Consider the following 19,687-nt stretch of genomic DNA (forward strand, 5'->3'; position numbering starts at 1 on the left):
GCTTTTAAACAGTGGAGCCTGCAGAAACAAACTGGTTGGCCAGTCCGATGTTTTTATTCCTCTCCAGTGGCCTGGGGCGCTATGAGCCATCATTGTTCCGGGGATCCAAGCCCCCCCCCGCCCCGCCCGCCCCCGCCGCCTTCCCGCGGTCACCCACCGCGCGCCGGGGAGCTGCGCTCGTTAATCATTTCTGGGCAGCAAGCTCGGCTTCCGACAGAGGAGCCGGGCTGGCGGGGCTGCCTGGGCTCGGTGCATGTAGGGCGCGCGGGCCCCCCGCAAGGCCGGGGGGGCCCGTCGGAGGGGAGCCTTCCGTCCCACCCAGGCGCTCCCCCCACCCCCGCCCCCCGCCCCGGGGCGCCGGGCACTTTGCGCAGCACCGGGCGCGCCTGCGCGTTGCGCTCCCGCCCAGCACCCCGCCCCCCACCCCCACCCCGGGGTGCGCGGCGCTGGGCGGCCCCGCGGAGGGGTCCGGGGTCCGGGGTCCGGTCACGGCCTGGGGTGGGCGAGGGGCGAGGCGGGGCGCCTGCCGAGACCTCCCCCGGCCCCCCGGGCTCGCCAGGAGGGCTGGGCGCCGCGGGGAGCAGCAGGGGAGCAGCAGGTACCCGGGAAGCGCCGGGCGGGCCGGGCACCGGATGGAGGCGGGGCGGGCGCGGGCCGCGGCGGCGGGGGCGGGGGGCGCATTCCCGGCGCGCGGGGCCCTATTGTTAGAGAAAAGCGCCGGGCCGGCCCCTCCCGAGCGGAAAGCCACCTGCGTGCGGCGGGCGCGGCGTCCCTAGCCCGGCCTCCCCTCCCTACCCCCCGGCGGAAGACGGGGCGCCCCGGGTCCCGCCGCCGCCGCAGCCCGGGAGGCGGGGAGCATCCTCCCCCGGCGCCCCTCCCCGCCCCCCCAGCGGGTCGAGCGCGGGGCACCCGAGGTCGCGGGGTCTCCCCCAGCCAGACGCCCCGCGCCCACGGGGCCTGCCTGCGGACGCCCCGGCTCCGATTTGCATTCTTAGTCACCCGCCTCTTCCCTGGTTTGGGGGAACGCAGGCTAAAAAAAGGCGGCTGCGAGGCCCGGGCTGCCAATTTTGGAGCCGCGCTGCGCTGCGCTGCGAGCGGGCCGCCCCGGAGGAGCGTGTGTGACGACGGGGGGCGGGGGGGCTGCCGCGCGCTCTCCCTTTTTTGGGCATCCCTTGGAACAAAACTCCCGTATTTTCACTGGATGTATCTAGCTCCAACTGGAGGAGGCCTGCGCCGGAGTTGACGCCTCCGATCCGCCCCCACCTGTTACAGGCCTTCGCGCCCCGGGACGTCTGGGGCGCTGGGACCTGGGGGCGCGGCAGGGCGCCCAGCTGCGGACCCGCGAACCACACAGGCCTCGGCCCCGGGGCCTCCAGCAGAAGAGACTGGGGAATCCGCGGTTACTTCGCTGCTTAAAAAGCGGCCTTACCCGGGTGGCTCAGCGGTTGAGCGCCTGCCTTGGGCCCAGGGCGTGATCCCGGGGTGCTGGGATCCAGCCCCACATGGGGCTCCCCGCAGGGAGCCTGCTTCTCCCTCTGCCTCTGTCTCATGAATGAATAAATAAAACCTTTTTTTTTTTTTTTTCAAGTTCCCTCACCTGAACCTGGCGGTAGATTTGGGAGGATAATTGCAACGCTCCTCAAACCTGAGGGTGGATCTGAACCCTACGGCAACGGAATGTCGGTGCTTCTCAGCACATTTTATAAAATTGCATTCTGACCACCGGGTTCTAAGAAGGGCAGCATAAGGGGCCGCTGGAGTGGGGCGGCCAGGGTTGAAATTGGGCCCCTGTCACTTCCTAGAATGTGGATGGACCCTTGGTTAAATCTGTTGTGAACTGCGTCTTCCACGTGGCATAATGAAGATAATAAAAATATTTGCTTTATAGGATCTCTGTGGTGGTTGAATGGATGAAATGCCCTAGCATGATGTTGATGTGCTTTCAGCTATTGATGTTTTTATCGTTCTGGATTCCCAACCTGCAGTGTTCTGAGTCCATATCTAGATGCCCTTGGAGGGCCTGCCTAACAGCCCTCCCAGAACTCCCTGGTCTACAGAGAAGCCCTCTGAGGGACTGCCCTAGGTCGTTTAATCCGTCCCAATTCAGCTGTGGAGCAAAGTAGGTGCTGTTACAGACCGGGGTCCAAATCCTTTAACATGGTTAACACAATGTACCCAGCTCCCTAACTTCTCCCTAACTGATCCGCTTTTAAAACACCCTGTTTCCCCACCACACCAAATTGATAGAGTAGAAATGATATGTAAATTGGGCATTTACTGCTTGAAAGGCTGGGTCTTGATTTCAGTCTTTACTTGCATAATTTTGGTCAGTCTTCAGAAAACCCATGTAAATCATCCCCATTCACAAAGATTAAGGAATTTGTATGAAGTCATACAGTAACAAACAATGGGGTCAGGATTTGAGGCCAGACCCTGTACAGACCAGTAAGGTTGACCACATACACATCTCACAGCTTACCCTGGAGGCTGCGCACTGAACAGTGCCGTGCCAAAATTTGAAGGATTCAGTTCTACATTTTGAATTTTGACCAGTAGGCTTTTCCAGCTTCACATACTCTCTGTCGCACCTTCCCCATAAATGTCAAAGATCAAAAGTTAGACTCCTATCCCCCGCTCCTTTTACATTGGGTTTTCTCTGCATGCACGTCTTCATTAGTCAGCCATTCACTAAATACTTCATGTTTTTCTTCCTTGGAGTTTGTCGAATCCTAACAACTGCCATTACTAATCGAGTATGTCGGCTCAGCACATGGGCCTGGGTTCCCACCTTAGCTCTGCCACTCACTAAGCTAAGGGGAAAATCACTTAGCTTCTCTGGGCCTCCATTCATTCATTCATTCATTCACTTATTTTTTCTGGGCTCCCGGAAATCAGTAGGGAATAAAAGAGGCAAGAATACCACCACCACCCCTCAAAGCTTACATTCTAGTGAAGACAGACAATAACCAGAATAATTATACAATACATTAGGAAGTAAAAGTACTGTAGGGAAAAACAAAGCAAAGAAGGGTGTTCAGCAGTATGTAAAATTAGGAAATGTTATACCTTCATCACAGGACAAGGAGGATTAGAGACACACAAAAAGTATAGGGCACAAAATGAGTATTCGAAAGATGATGTTTTTAAAACTCAACTGGCTTGGTTCTGCAGAAAGCGGACACCCTGTTGCTGGTGATCTTGCCTTGAACCTCATCATCCTGGCCCTGTTGCCCAGGGTCTTAGGAAAAAGAGCTCAGAAAAGTTCTAGCATCAGGAAGGACCACAGGCCTCCTGATTTCCGGAGGCCCCAGCTCCCTGCTGAGGGTATCATTCATACCCAGAGAACTGTGTTTCCAGACCGGGGAGCAAAGCCGGTCATCTCTTACTCCTCATAAGAGCACAGAAGCGTTGTTACACATCCTAACTTCTCTGTGTGTATGTATTTGTGCTATGCACCAAGCACCCATGCTTGAATTCTTGCATCAGGTGGGTCCCCTTGGAAAGCTCCCTAAAAGTAAGTCTTTTGCTCACGAATGTTAGCTTGCCTGCTGGAGAAGCATTCCAACTCTGCAGAAATTTTCCTGTGTTTGAGGACACTCGTGGTTTACTAGACCCCAAAAGCATTAGCATGCCCTTTAATCTTCTTGGCGTAATCTCTGTGAATACAATAACATCGATTAACACATCATGTGAAAATAGTTAAACAGTTTTCTGTTAGTAAGGAGAGAGCGTTTTGGAAGTTCTGACTCCAAATGTAGTCTTGTGACATATTCACTACTCACTTTTAGAAGTCCCAAGGAGCCTTCACCACCTGACAGCCAGTGGCTTTCTGAGCAGCTAAATCTCACAACAGAATTTCACTGCGGTTGAGAATCATGCTTGACATAGTCTGGCTTTAAGGGGCGTATGGGGTTCACAAAACTCAAGCTGAGCTCTCCTGGCAGGTGCCTCAAAAAGACAGCAAGTTATGTCTGAACAGCAGGAAATGTGGAACCCAAGAGGCCCAAAGGACTGACAAAAGGAAACACGTTCTGCACATTTTAGGCTGTATGTACATAGGGATAACCAAAGGGAGTTGCAAATATGAGCCCCAAGTGAAAATACCATGACTGCTGAGCCCGGTTTGCAGTCCAGCAGCTTGCCCCTGGGTGAGGCGCTGCAGGGTCGTAGGAAGCACAGGCTAAGGATTTTCCCAAACAGTGTGTGGGGCCGGGGGAGAGGCGGGCCAGGTGAGACAGCAACTAACAGGTAGCTAGACGGCAGCAGTGCCGGAATCACACGTCCACAGTCCCATCTGGGGAGTGGCCGGAGCTTTCCGACAAACCAGATGGCACTTTTACACCTTGCCGGGATGATCAGACCTGAAGAAAAATAGAAACTATTGTGGAATTCAGACCTAGGCCCCGAGCAGGCTAAGCTGTTCAAAAAAATTACAATCTTCATCAACTTTTCTGTGTTTTTGTTTCCCCATCACCCGATGGATTGCAGGTCGGTTTACATTCCGGGGCCCATGGAGACGTAATCCAGAATATTCTGTTGAAGCTGGACAGTCTCGCAAAGAAGTTCATTTAAAGGTACTAATGTTGATTTCTTCTTTCAGATGCTTTTGTCACCGTCTTTCCAGTGATTCACTGATTCTTCCTTCATATCTTTTATTTTCAAAAAGAAATCTAAAAGTGTCTATCGTAAATGTCTATGTAAGAAGTCGTCACTGAGGCTTTGTTACTGTCATTGTTGTTTGGAAAAGGAACAATGTGGGATCCCTGGGTGGCGCAGCGGTTTGGCGTCTGCCTTTGGCCCAGGGCGCGATCCTGGAGACCCGGGATCAAATCCCACATCGGGCTCCCGGTGCATGGAGCCTGCTTCTCCCTCTGCCTGTGTCTCTGCCTCTCTCTCTCTCTCTCTCTCTCTCTCTCTCTGTGACTATCATAAATAAAAAAAAAATAAAAAATAAAGGTAAAGGAACAATGACCTCTTGCTTCCCGTTGTATTAGTTCCGAAGCCTAGCAATACCTGGAGCGGGAAATTAGGCTTAACGTTGCCTTCCAGGGGGCAGGGAACTACGTGCAGCCGTCTTTCCAGAAGCTCCCCCGTCATGTCATGAAGCATCATGGAAGCTTCTTGGGCATTAGCCATGCTTCATCTACATGCAGAATAGTTGCCTTGTGCCTGTGTGGGCCGTGGTTCCTCTGGTGACTTTTCTCCTCATCTTGTGTTCCTTTATTTACGCAGGTGTGAGCAATACAAATAGCTGTTGTGTAAGAGAAGGAATTATTTCTCTAAGTAGGCACTATTTCCTGTCAGTCCTTTTTGCCTCAGCGATCAGTGAAAATGGCTGTGTGTGTCCCCAATACAAGGCCTGCTTTAGCTTAGTTTATCGAATTTAAGGACTCTCAGATCCTCCAGACCATATTGAGAGAACCCCAAGGGCCTCCAAACTCCAGTCTAAGCAGTAGGGCTATAGGCCACTTGGTGGGTTAATTACAAAAGTTGTATTTGGATGTATCCTTGGAGGAGGAGGAGGAGGAGGAGGAGGAGGAGGAGGAGGAGGAGAGGGAGGAGAGAAAAAAAGACACAAACCATAATGGCTACAATTTATTCCACCTCAAGCTTTGAATATATCAGATCTAACTACTACCATGATAACCCTGCCAAGCAGATACACAATTGCCATGGTTTCATAGTGGGGAAGGCTGGACTCACATATCAGGTAATTACACTGGAGTCCAAACTCGCATCTCCTTGAAAGCCTCTCGAGTGAGTATGTTTTGCTCCCCTGATCGATAGGACTAGCCCTAAAGCATGACCCCGTGCAGCCTGTTAAGAATTCAACCAATTAGGGATCCCTGGGTGGCGCAGCGGTTTAGTGCCTGCCTTTGGCCCAGGGCGCGATCCTGGAGACCCGGGATCGAATCCCACGTCGGGCTCCTGGTGCATGGAGCCTGCTTCTCCCTCTGCCTGTGTCTCTGCCTCTCTCTCTCTCTCTCTCTCTCTGTGTGTGTGTGTGTGTGTGTGACTATCATAAATAAATAAAAAATTTAAAAAAAGAATTCAACCAATTAAAAAAAATTTTCAACCAGTTATAAAATGGCAGCTTCTACATGACTTGTTAAATTTTATTTTGCTGGTCAAGACCGAGAGTTCTGGAGTCAGACCAACCTGGATTCTAATCCTGGCTCGCCAGTTGTCTAATTGTGTGATCCTGGGGGAAATCACATAATCCCCCCGCCTCAGTGTCCTCATCTGTCAAATGGGAACACTATATTACAGGCCTAGGGTAGTACATGACTTCCATTTGGAAAGGGGTAGGAAGGGTCCTGAAACAGTACTAATTCATTGGCAGTTACCTGTTTTTAGTATGTGGCTGAAAGGGGGTCACATAGCAAAAAAACACTACACTGTCAGTTTGTTCTCAGGAATAGAAAAAATAGCCATACAAGATCTTGAAAAATGACATTTTGAGAAGAGTCAGTTGCTTTACCATCCCCTTAGCTAGTGATGTAAAGAGCCCACAAATGGCAGTTTCTTGGTGTGTTGAGACCTGGATGTCTCCCATCCCACCCCCCATCACTGCCAGCTCAGGCCAGTCCTGTCTTCTTCTTCTTTATTTTCTTTTCTTTTTTTCTTTTCCTTCTTTCTTTTTTTTTAAGATCTTATTTATTTAGAGTTAGAGCAGAGGAGGAGCAGAGGGAGAGGGATAAGCAGACTCTGTGCTGAGTGTGGAGCCCAATGAAGGGCTCGATCCCACGACCCTGAGATCATGACCAGAGTCAAAATCAAGAGTCCCGGGCCTAAGTGACAGAGCCACCCAGGCGCCCCGCAGGCTCGCCCTGTTAGCTTCATGTCCTGCAAGGGGGGGATTGGGAGTTTACCTGCCCCAACGATGTAACCACCATCTCTCCGTGATCTGGCTTCTCTGTCTCCGAACCTGTTTCTCTACTGCGTCCCCAAGCTTTTAAGACCTCCTTGCATCTAAGAAACCTCATTTTGGGACACCTGGGTACCTCAGGCGGTCAAGCGTCTGACTTCGGCTCAGGTCATGATCTCAGGGTCCTGGGATCGAGCCCTGCATCGTTGGGCTCCACATTCAGTGGGCAGTCTGCTTCTCCCTCTCCCTCTCCCCCTCTCTCTGCCCCTCCCCCTGCTGCTGCTGCTGCTCTCTCTCTCTGTCTCTCTCTGTCAAAGAAATAAAATCTTTTAAAAATTAAAAAGAAAGAAGAAAGAAAGAGAAAGAAAGAAAGAAAGAAAGAAAGAAAGAAAGAAAGAAGAAAGAAAGAAAGAAAGAAAGAAAGAAAGAAAGAAAGAAAAGAAGGAAGGAAGGAAGGAAGGAAGGAAGGAAGGAAGGAAGGAAGGAAGAAAGAAAAAGAAAGAAAGAAAGAAAGAAAGAAAGAAAGAAAGAAAGAAAGAAAGAGAAGAAAGAAAGAAAGAAAGAAAGAAAGAAAGAAAGAAAGAAAGAAAGAAAGAAAGAAACTTCATCTTCTGGTAGGTTCCATTCCCCCCATTTGAGTTCCTGCCCAGCAGGAGCTTTTCAGGTGCAGGAGGGAACGGTAGTGGGTCAGAGCTAGGTATGAGAGCCAGGGTTCAGTAGATGGAAAGGAATCTTCCATATGTGGGGGAAGGGTGCTGTGCTGGAGGACACATTATAGGAACACCCCTAGCCCTAAGGAGACAGACCAGCTGCCAGGCACAATTTCCGTAATGATTTTTGCACATGTATGGTTCCAAGGTTATTTTTGTTAAACACCTGAGGAGTGCGCAGCTTTTGGTGTAGTCCCGTGGGGTTTTTCTGCACCTACCAGAACTTTCGGATTCTCTACCTGAACCCCCAAAGTCTAAATGCTTGCTAAGTCACACCCCCCACACCCCCCTTTCCCCTCTCTTGACCTTGTGCCTAACCATTTCTCAGGGGAAAAGCCTTTGTGATGGGATTTCTCTGACTTATTGTCCCTGTGGTAATTTACTTTTAAGTAAGGTGGTAGTAAGTCCTGTAGCACTCTAATGCTTTAGGAACAGATACTTAGCTGGGACATTCTTTAATATGTATGAACACCTTCCACTTAGTGACCAGAAGAGTTTGGGTTTTTTGGTCATTGTTGTTTCGGTTTCACATAAAAAATGTTTAAAAATTATTTCTAAAAATATATATATATTTCTATTACTGGAATTGGTGGTTGTCAGAGGAAGTGTGCTAGGACCCTCGATCTTGCAGCCCACTTCCGTGTGTAACCAAGCAGCCTCCAGCCCTGGACCCTGCAAACCGCTCCCTCCCCCATTTCACCAGGATCCTGCCCCCATGAGATTATAAACTCTGCTGATTTTGATTTGGGAACATTGCTGCCTTTCCTTTAGGACGACCCTCTCATGCAATGTGCTGGTAGTCAAAGCACCGAGGGTAGAGAGAAAAACCTTTCCCCAGCCACACACAGTTTGCATGAACTGTCCTTAGCTGCTGAAACGTAATTTTTTACTTGTTAAACTTGGTATGAGATTTATTTCTATAGTGAGAGTGAGGTTGAGTGCAGTGAGGAGTGTGACGTAAACAGGAGCCCTAACCACTAGAGACCTGTGATTTTTATCAAAGGAATCTGACATTTATTGTATCACCAAAGTGGTTCAGAAGCAAAGGGTCCAAAAGATATAATGCCCAAATCCTGTCTTCCATAATTCTGATTTAAATGATGTAAGAGGATGGGGAGTCCCAGGTATGGGTAGGGCTCAAAAATCCCCCAGGGAATTCTCATGTGCAACCTGAGCTCAAAACCAGTGGCTTACACGGGTCTACAGCACCTGTTCCCCATCAATCCACTTGCCTAGGGGGAGGTTTCCAGCCAGACCAGAGGGTCTCAAATGTTGAGGAACACCCTGGGGGTACTTGCTCACTGTTCACAGGCCTCGCAGGCCTCTAATTCAAGGACCCTGATTCAGAATGCCTGGAGAGAGGTCTTATAATCTGTCTTATAATAACTGTCTTATAATCCAGCAGCCAGGAATGGCTCATACAGGTGGGTAGACTTTGGAAAGCTCCGAATGATATCCCAGTCAGCCAGGTTGCTCACCTGTCAGCTCTAGGCAAGAAGTATAGAAATGTTTTGGACGGTTACCTCTACGCACAAACGTCAGAACTGCGTAACAGAAGAATGCAATGTTAAACATAACTAACCTGATTGCCCTTGAGAGCTCGATTCTTGAATTGTCACGCACCCTGGTTTCTTTGCACGAGGCCTGCAACTGTACCCAGAACCGCCTGTGGATTGACCTGATAAGAATGTTTCTCTTGAAAACAGCATCAAGTTCTTGAGCACCCGCCATGTGTCTGGAACTGAAATGATTGCTGGGGACACGTGGAGATCAGAGTCAGACCCTGGTGTCACAAAAAGTAAGTCTGAGTGGCTGGGTTAGACTCATGTCCAGGTAGCTAGAATGTAGTGATAAATAGGGTCGTTGCAGCAGAAGGGAAGTGCTATGGAGAGGGGAGCAAAAGGAGGACATGGCTCATGGGCCTTGGATGTTACGAAGTGTCCCAGAGAAGACAGTATCTGAGTTAGATCCCCATGGATAAGCCGATCCCCCCTCCCCCCACCCAGAAGGGGCAGTAGAAGAAAGGCACTCTAGGCTGGAGAGACAGGTGACATGAGCAAAGGCTTGGAGCCACGGACGTGCATGACAACTTCATGGAGGGCACAGAGCAGCAAACACATAAGAAACATCGTTTCAAGCCAGATGATAATGGGCTTTGGATGCTAAGGCTAAGGAGTTTGGCATTTTTCATTAGGCAGCGAGAAGTCATCAAAGATATTTATACAAGGGTGTGACATGATTTCAGAGTATGATTCTGATAACAAAGAAGTGAGTAGACTGCAGGGGAGAGAAAAACCAGATGCAGGAAAGCCAATTACAAAGCAGTTGCAATTGTCCAGGAAAATGATGCTATAGCATACCACAGGCGTCCTGTTCCTAAAATAATGTACTCACCATCCTGCTTCGTTTTATTTCCCTTATTTCTGGGGCTAGAAAAATCACTTAGCCCTCTGTGACTCAGAACCCCTCCCTATTAATAGAAGATGACAAAATACTTACCTTCCCTCACATTGGGAGGTCTGTGAGATGCTTATAATCGTAGCCAGGAAAGAGGGGGCAATGTTATTCTAAATGCCACTGCTATAATTCCGCTCCCGGAGAGGAACTGCCTTTTGCCTCTTACTTTTTGTTATAAAAATTCCAGCCTCCCAGGCGCCTGGGTGGCTCAGTTGGTTAAACGTCCGACGCTTGATCTCAGCTCAGGTCTTGATCTCAGAGTTGTGAGTGTAAGCCCTGTGGTGAAGCCTACTTAAAAAAAATAAAATAAAATTCCAGCCCCCCAGTAAAGCTGAAGGCCGATGAAAGCATCAGAAGCGCTTCCTGGAGGGAGGAGGCTGCAGCAGTTAGTTTCAGGGGCTCACAGCCCAGGAAGTGGTATTTCTGATAAAAGCGGCCCTTACCTTTAGGATGAAAATGCCACTGCAACATGTTTGGCTGCAGAAGTGACATTTTGTAAAGAAAGCCTGTCACCTCGTCGTTTTTCATTACAAACAAAAGTGTAAGGAGTGCTGCTCCTATCATGCGTGTTGTGGCAGTGGGGGTGGGGAGCATCCAATGTTCAGGGATGGGGTGACACAGGGCTGTTCAACTGGAGAGCTGGGCATGAGGCTTTCAGGTTGTGCTCACCTTCTAGGTCTCGGAGTCTGTCCTCAAAGCAAAGGGCACCTGGCCATACCCTTTCCACCTGCTGCCCGGCCCTTTCCCACAACTAGATCTCCAATTCACCACCCTGGACTGCACCAGAACTCTCTCCTCTCTTTGGAAAAGTATCATGGGTATCTATCACAGAAAGCACTAGTGAGAAAATGCTTGAAATTTTGCCAAAATCACTTTGTCATCTACCTTTTTTTAAAAAAATATTTTATTTATTTATTCATGAGAGACACAGAGAGAGAGGCAGAGACAAGAGAAGCAGGCTCTCTGTGAGGAACTTGATGCAGGACTCGATCCCAGGACCCCGGGATCATGACCTGAGTCGAAGGCAGATACTCAACCACTGAGCCACCCAGGCGCCCCTGTCTTCTACCTTTTAAAAAGTCCATGCTCGGGCTACCTGCTGAGTTGGTGCAAGATATTCTGAAGGATAGGAAGATAAATCACACTGAGACACTCCCTTCCAAGAGCTAACAGGTGGGATTGTGACATAAGAGAGAATATTACAAAGGTAGCATCCGGCATGCTATTAGGACAATTCAAAGTTCCAGATCCAAAAGGCTGGTCATGTTGGGTGACTGACGTGATAGTCCATCCATCCAGAGTCCTTCCCTTTATATATGACAACCAAGTGGTTGCAGAGTGATACAGCAAGGAGACATGTCAGGAACACATAAAGAGAAGATAATAAATGCTTCTTTCTCAGGTATGTTCACCTGACTTCTCTTTAATGAAGTATTTGCTCTGGTACAATAAATTATTCTAATTCATTGGTTCTCTCCTAATATACACTTCTTGGAAAACTTACTGGTAAACTTTGTGCCAAAGCAATTGAGAGATTACAAATCACAGAAGAAGAATTATTTTTAATCCTTATACAAATAGATCATATTCTAAGGGCAGTTAAAAATATCACAATATCACAGTCTGCCTTTACACCTACTCGTCCATTACTCGTTAGATTCCTTTACTACAAAGGGCTCCAGGAAAAAAACTAGAAACATAGCTGTGCTGACAACAAAGAGTCAGTTATGAAGGGAAAGTAGAAAAGATTTATCCATTTGTTAATAATGTAGCCATTTGCTAATTTAATTAGCAAGGTGACATTCACTTCTGAAAAAAAAACAAATAAAGGAAGGAAAAAAATTTTTAAAAATAGGAAGGAAGGAAGGAAGGAAGGAAGGAAGGAAGGAAGGAAGGAAGGAAAGAAGGTGCAAGCCACAGGCTGGGAGAAAATATTTGCAAAAGACACATCTGAGAAAGGACTGTTACCTAACTTGAAACTCAGCAGTAAGAAAATGAACAACCTGATTAAAAAATGGGCTAAAGACCTTAATAGACACCTTCCAAAGAAGATATACAGATGGCATATGAAGAGATTCTTCACATCCAATGTCAGCAGGGAAATGCAGATTGAACCAACAATGAGATGCCACTGCACACCTATTAGAAGGGCCAAAATCCAGAACGCTGGCATCACCAGAAGCTGGTGAGGATGTGGAGCAACACAAACTCTCCTATGTTGCTAGTAGGAATGCAAAATGGTGCGATCACTCTAGAAGACAGTTTGGCAAATTCCTAACAAAATCAAACATACCCTTATCATATGATCCAGCAGTCACGCTCCTCAGTCTTCACCCAAAAAGTTGAAGACATGTTCACACAAAAATTTGCACACGGATGTTTATAGTGGCTTTATTCAAAATTGCCAAAACTTTAGAAGCAACCAAGACGTCCTTGGGTCGGTGAATGGATAAATAAAGTGTGATTCATCCAATGGAATCTTATTCAGCACTAAAAAGAAATGAGCTATCAAGCTATGAGAGGCCATGGACGAAACTTATAAGTGTATTGCTAAGTGAAAGAAGCCAACCTGAAAACCTGTATACTCTGTGAGTCCAACTATAGGACACTCTTGAAAAGCAAAACTATGGAGATAATAAAAAAAATAAAATAAAATAAAAAATCAAGTGACTGCCCATGGTTAGTGGGAGGGGGCGATGAATTGGTGGAACACAGAAAATTTTTGAATCAGTGAAACTATTCTATGTGATACTGTAATGGTGAATACGTCTCATTATACATTTGTCAAAATCCACAGAAAGTACACCATCAAGAGTGAACCGTTATGTAAACTGCAGACTGTGGGTGATAATGATGCGTTGATATAAGCTCATCAATTATGGTAACAATGATGTGTCTATGTAAGCTCATCAATTATGATAAGTTATGTTGATATAAGCTCATCAACACCATGCTGGTGCTGGATGTGGGTAATGGGGCAGGCTGTGCATGAGTGGGGATGGGAAATATTAAAAAAAAAAATCTCTGGACTTCCTGGTCAGTTTTGATATAAACCTAAAGCTGTTCTAAAAAACAAAGTCTACTTAAAAACAACAACAATGTGTATGCTCCTGTCGGCGGATTTGGAACTACAGGGAGCAGTTCTCCCTGCATTAGATGAGAGCCCCCTCCTGAATGTCTCCATGTGTTACAGAGTGTTTTTTTCTCTTGAAAAGAGAAGAAAGCATTAGTGAGTTCAATACGGACAGGTGATACTTGTGCGTGGAGTAAAATTCCAAAGGGAAGAAGTGATATACTGTAGAGGTCGGCCCTCCCAGCTATCTAGCTCTTCTCTCTAGAGCCAACCACTGTTAACTAGTTTCTGGGTACCTGCCCAGAGTCTGCCCCTGTATACGCGTACACATTTAGTATTATTGATGTTCTCATCACAGAACTGTGGCAGCGTAAACACACAGGGGTGCAGGTTGAGTTTTCACCGAACACATTTTGGAGATGGGTTCATATCAGGAAACATAGAGCTTCCTCGTTCTTGTTTTTTTTTTTCCCTTGTTCTTGTTAATGGCTACGTAGTATTCCATTGCATGGGCACGCGTGGCCTAATCTTCCCATCAACAGGTATTGAAGTTGTGCAGGATCTTTTTTGCTACTGCAAGCAATGACTGCACTGAATACAGTCTTGTACACATTTATCCCCTTTCTACGTGAGTATATCTGCAGGATACATTCTTAAAAGTGCAATTGCTCGGTCAGAGTATATGAGTTTATAATGTTGCTAGCTCTCACCCAGACCCCCCAATCAGAGATTGTACAAGTTTGCATTCCCACCAGTGATGTTTTTCCCCCATAGCTTACTGACACAGCGTGCTTTCAGATATCTTGCCAATCTGATAGATGAATATCAATATCTCGTGGTAATTTTTTTTTAAGATTTTATTTATTTATTTGAAAAAGTGCACAGAGTGGGTGCAGGCAAGAGAGAGATAGCATGAGTGGGGGGGCGGGGGGCGGGGGGCAGGGGGCAGGGTCAGTGGGTGAGGGAGCTGGATGTGGAGCTCGATCTCAAGACCCCAGGATCGTGACCTGAGCCAAAGGCAGACGTCTAACCGACTGAGCCACCCAGGCGCCCCTCCCGTGGTGACTTTACTGTGCATCTCTCTTATTAAGAGTCAGGGAGAGCATCTTTTTGTGTATTTAAAAGCTGTACGATTGCCTTTCCTGTGAACCATCTATTCATATTCTTTTCTTTTAAGATTTTATTTATTTATTAATGAGAGACAGAGAGAGAGAGAGAGAGAGAGAGAGAAGCAGAGACACAGGCAGAGGGAGAAGCAGGCTCCATGCAGGGAGCACGACGCAGGACTTGATCCAGGGTCTCCAGGATCACACCCCAAGTCGAAGGCGGTACTAAACCGCTGAGCTGCCCTCTATTCACATTCCTTACCCATCTTTGATTGCCAAAAAAAAAAAAAAAAAAAAAAAATCAGTAAAATAAAAATCCTATCTTATTTTTGACATCTTACTTTTGACCAAAATATTACGTTCATTGTAGCCACTGAACTTAAATACCATTAATCAATCATTACTTTCGAACAGAAAACGCCAAGAGACACTTGATAACTCCCAAAGCACATTCTGAGGCAAAACTCACCGCTGCCTGACTTTTCCTTCTCAACTCATTCTAAATCTCCTGTCCTAATTAAAACTGCTCTCACTCCTTAGAATTGCTCAGGGTTAAAGAGCCCTGGTTTTTGTTTTGTTTTAATCCCAGAAGGGTTGTTTGTCTTAAGCTCTGCCTCAGCCATTATTATCTATGCAAACCTTCTGAGGAATTTTAGCTCATTAAGATAACATCCCTAACCTCCTCACCAAGCATTCGCAGGACCTGCCTTCTGCCCAAGCGGAAAGGGAAGGGTGATGGCACCAAGCATCTACAAGCTTTTATCATCACCCCCCAGTTCCCTCCATGAGAGGAGATGAGCTGGCCCATTAAACAGAGAAGTGAAAAAGTCCCTCGACTTCTCTTTCTCAGGCTGGGGAAGACTTATGACAGCAAAGGGTCTTGTTGACACTCCCCAACCATCACATTGCTCTGGGCAGCTGATGCTCTTTAGCTGCTGATTACAAGATACATATTTTACACGATGACCTGAATCAAAAGGATTTTGAATATTACTCTGAACTGACTCTATCACAAGTACGTATCGAGGAAATCACTGTAAGTGAAATGGGAGGTAAGGACATAATGAAGGTATAAGATACCATTGGGGATAATAAGATGGAGATCAGGAAGTAGGTTTGTAAATAGTAGGGTGGATATATGGGAAAAGCCACTGTCTGTCGTCCTGGTTCTCCACCCCATGCTGGGCAGAAGCAGTCGATCTGAGAAAAGAGTGACTATATCCAATCCTATTGCGGTGAGGAAAAAAAAAAGAACACAAACAAACAAACAAAAAAACCACACACTCACAGGAAAGTTTGGTGAATGAGATTCAGGAAACATATTCTCAACCCCAACACACTTCATTGGACCAGCTCTAGGTAATCTTAGTAGGGATTATAGATCTCCATTCATCTTTCTAATTAGGAAGAAAATAAACTATAAGCAGGAGGCCAGATTGAAGCTATAATGTGATTTAAAAAAAAAGAAAAGAATTATCTTGGTCAAATTTTCTAGAAAATAAAACCAGAGGCAAAGATCCCTTGTGAAGCCTGTGTTGAAAGGTGCAATCTCAAGGCTTCAAAAGCCAGAGAAAGGGAGAGAAAGTGGGGAAAGAAGGAATGCGGATGCCAGGTGGCGTGTTAAGGAACTGGTAATAACCCCACAAGGAAATTTGCGAATTTCCTTGCTTGTCCTACAAGTCACCTTGAGGCAGTTCCTTGGGGTGGGGGAGATGATCCTCAGCTGCCTGGAAGCCATGGGATGGGACCGGCCATCCAGAAGGTACGAGAGCCTCATCAGCTCAGACCCCGGCTCCTGTTGCAGCAGGTAAGGTCTCTCCAAAGCTGCACCCTCAGGGCTCTGTCCTTTCAGGAGTAGGCCGAAGCCCGGGGATCAGGTGGGGCTGGGGAATGTCGAGAGGCACAAAATTTAGTCCAGTACGGTCATGTTTTAAAATCGTGAAAAATAATTGTAAAGCTTTTTAGGATTCAAGAATTAGTGCTTTTGTGAAGGTTGAGACGAAGGACTTTCAGAGAAATGAGTCACCCAGTCATAATGAGTATGGGGGTAGAAATTCTATTATTAATGGGATTTATGATTGAGGAAAGATTGTTTATGGCTCTTCAGATGGGTTTATGGACTGAGTTTACTCACTCTTACTCAGATGATTTTTATTATTAAGGATCATTTTTAAAGGAGTGTTTGTTAATTTGTTAATTTTAAAAACGCTCCAACCACAACGCTCTGTTTCCAAATGGTCTTATAATTTGTGCTAAGAAGTATTTTTCAACTTCTACACACCAAGGAGAAAGGTGACAAGCTCTTATCCCTCTGCACATTTGTGTGCACACAACCGGGTCCTGTAGTACGGTGCTAGGGTCGGGAGGGCAGATGGCAGCGAGGGAAACAGGGAAACAGCAATGGAAGAGAGTCTATCTGTGAAGTGAGTTTCATACATCTAAAGATAAAATACCAAACCACTTATCCTAGCAGATACATCCAGGTGACCCTTGGAAATTCTAAGTAGAAGTAACAGGAGGGCCTACATGAAGTTCTGAAAAAAGTTGATCAAATTGTGTATTCTCTTGAATTCTTGGGTTTCTAGAACCTTAGTTCAGCTATCCAAGTGGAACCGCCCCAGTTGGTGTCATCTCCATACCTACAGCAAGAGGTACCTTCAAGAGCAACACATGGGCACTTGTCTCCGAGGTCAAAATATCTTCATGTCCTTTTCATGTGACACCCCCCCGCCCCCCAGAGCCCCACCAAGAACAATCTGGGTTTCCCTGCCTCTATGCATAGTTTACCTGAATCTGCATCTCCCCGCAGCTTCCCTATAGGCGTTTGCCAATCCCTTATGAGGTCAGGAGCTTGCCCTGTGACATGGGGAGAATATTTATGTAGTTACATCACATCCTGCGGGGCAAAGGAGACAGCGTGAGAAAGCCTGTTGCCACTAAGCGTCTGTAGTTTGTCCCTTGCGAAGGTTTCATGTCAAAACCTGGAGGAGAGGCTAGATGGTCGGGGCCTGAGTTTTCTCACTCTCTCCCTGGAGCTCGGATGTCTGAGAGGGATCCGTGTGGCTGTGGGTTTGCATGTTAGCACCTGAAAGAGGGCGCAGCCCCCACCCTGGAATGAATGTACTCTTCCAAAAGGATTCATTTCCAGAGGGTGGTGGAAGGAACAACAGACACAGCCCTGTGCCCACACACACCGCCATCTGCCGTTCCAACCACATGTCTCTGCCCCCCGTTTCCTGCAAGTGATTCATCTATTCTTTATCTCCTTCTTCAAAGATAACTGTGTAGGCTTTTAAGGAGGGGGGTGGGGGGGAAAGTCATTAAGAAAAGTGGAATCCGGAGTTCTGGGGGTGAGGTAGAGCCGATTAAACAGTCTGGAATTTCACAAAGCAAGCTGGGCGGGTGCGGACTCTGGGCCTCCTCTCTCCCACTGGTGCATCATTTCGCAACAGCTTATCAGCACCCATCAGCGGCAACGGCTGCAAACTGGGAGCAAACTGGGAGCAAACTGGGAGCCCGGAGCTGCCAGGGAGCAGAGAAGAAGGGCAGAAGTCAGGAAGAGGATTTGGGATTTCCCGGGGCGCTGCTCCTCTTACCTACTGGCGTCCTTGGCTTCGGTCTCTAATTTTCTCTCATTTCACACCAATGATTTAGATCTCTGTGACTTTTAAGTTTTTATTTAAATTCCAGGTGGTGGGTACACCTGGGTGGCTCAGGGATTGGGCATCTGCCTTGGCTCAGAGCCTGATCCCGGGGTCCTGGGATCGAGTCCCTGCATGGAGCCTGCTTGTCCCTCTGCCTCTCTGTGTGTGTGTCTCTCATGAATAAATAAATAAAATCTTTAAAAATAAATAAACAAACTCCAGATGGTGAACATACAGTGTGATATTAGTTTCAGGGGTACAAGATCGTGATGCAGCGCCTGGTGGTCCCCGCAACAAGTGCAGCCCTGGGAAAACTGCAGACCCTTGGTGCATCTGCATGTATCCTTGGGCAGGGGCCGGGAGAATCTTCTGGGTGTCCGCCTAGCACATGTGCTACGGCCCCGAGCGCCGTGGGTGTTTTAGATCGGTAGATTCGAAAGCTGCCTCCACGTCAGGCTTTGAAGGAGATCCTGGGCACCAGCCAGAGAAGGTGGTGATGGCTCGGGTGCTCGACCCCAAAGGGTGCTGGTGGCGACGGGCAGGTGGGGAGAGGACGAGCGCATCCCAAAGGGGTGATCCATGGGTAGCTGCTGAGTCGGCCTCAAGCTGGAGGCTCGGACTTGGCTCTGCTTCCAGCCTCCAGGACAGGCGGAGAGGTGCTGAGCCCGTGGCAATCTCAGGGGCTCGCAGGTACCTTGAGGGATGCAGCCGCCGACCTCAGGGGGCAGGGGAGAGACGGAGAGGCCAAGGCATGCAAGGTGCTCCGCGTGGCCCTCGCCCCAAGGCGGAGGGTAGTTATCCCAGGACCAGGAAACCTCCCTATCACTTCACTTTAATTTCTGCCACGACCCACACCTGAGAGCTAGCAAGGAAAAGCACTCCTAGGGGAAGTAGGGAGCTGGGGCCAATTCCGGGGAGGCTTCACTCATCAAGAAAGGCAGGGTAGGCATCCTGTGGGACCTGCCAGGAGGACTGCATGGGACATCATCTCCTTGTTAGTGGAAGACCCAGGGTGGGGGGGAGAGCAGAGGGACAAGCAGAGCCTGATCACACCTTCCTCCCAACCCCCAGTGGCCCCGACCTCCCCCGAGGCAAGTGGAAGGCCCGAGGAATGAGGAATTACACTGCTTAATAGAATAAACAGATCCCAGATCAGATCGAGCTCTTAAAATGTTAGCCTAATGCCTCCATTTTCTTATCTGTATAATGGGTATTATAATAGCCCTTACATCTTGGGTTGCTGCGAAGACGAAATAAGATAATCCCCCTGGGGGATGGAGGACAGAAGCCCCGGACAGTCAGCAAGCAGGACACAAACGTTAGCTACTGTTAACGTTCCGCATTTATTTATTTATTTTTGTCAGCATATGGAATTGTCAAGCATCACTTCATTCATTACTTTAATTATCAATTGATCCGTTTGAATTTAACACATACTTGCTCACTCAGTCACTCTACTTATTTATCATCAGATATTTATTGAGATCTTGCACTGGGATGGGCCCATGCTGGGCTCCGGAGGCGCCAAGACTCATTTGGTGAGAAATCTGAAGGCTGATGGGGAGAGAGACGGGTGAAGGACAGCAGGGCAGGACAAAGTGTACTAAGTGTCATAACCGAGAGCTGTGTAAAGTGCTCCTGGAACTCACCGGGGCCTGGGAGGGCTTCACACAGAAGATGCTCTTTGAACTGGATCCCGAAAGATGAGCAGCCTGAGGAGTCTGGGCTGTGAATTTCAGATAACAAAAACAACTTGCAGAAAGGGTCCACACTTCCAGTTAGAAAAGAAGTCCTGGGGACATCACGTATAGCATGATGAGCACGGGTAA

At 47.8% G+C, this 19,687-nt stretch overlaps 1 long non-coding RNA gene across 5 annotated transcripts; it reads left to right on the plus strand.

Moving 5' to 3' along the window:
• The first annotated feature begins 427 nt into the window (after positions 1-427).
• LOC144282283 (uncharacterized) lies at positions 428-12,838 on the plus strand. Of its 5 annotated transcripts, none has more exons than XR_013350674.1 (4): positions 428-598; positions 1,212-4,574; positions 9,285-9,376; positions 10,712-12,838. It is a non-coding gene; the product is annotated as an uncharacterized LOC144282283 (long non-coding RNA). The 5 variants fall into 5 exon arrangements; XR_013350676.1 differs by having other exon boundaries at positions 1,589-4,574; XR_013350677.1 differs by having other exon boundaries at positions 4,489-4,574.
• The last annotated feature ends 6,849 nt before the right edge of the window (positions 12,839-19,687 follow it).

This window comes from Canis aureus, chromosome 13, assembly GCF_053574225.1.
Source record: "Canis aureus isolate CA01 chromosome 13, VMU_Caureus_v.1.0, whole genome shotgun sequence".
NCBI lineage: Eukaryota > Metazoa > Chordata > Mammalia > Carnivora > Canidae > Canis > Canis aureus.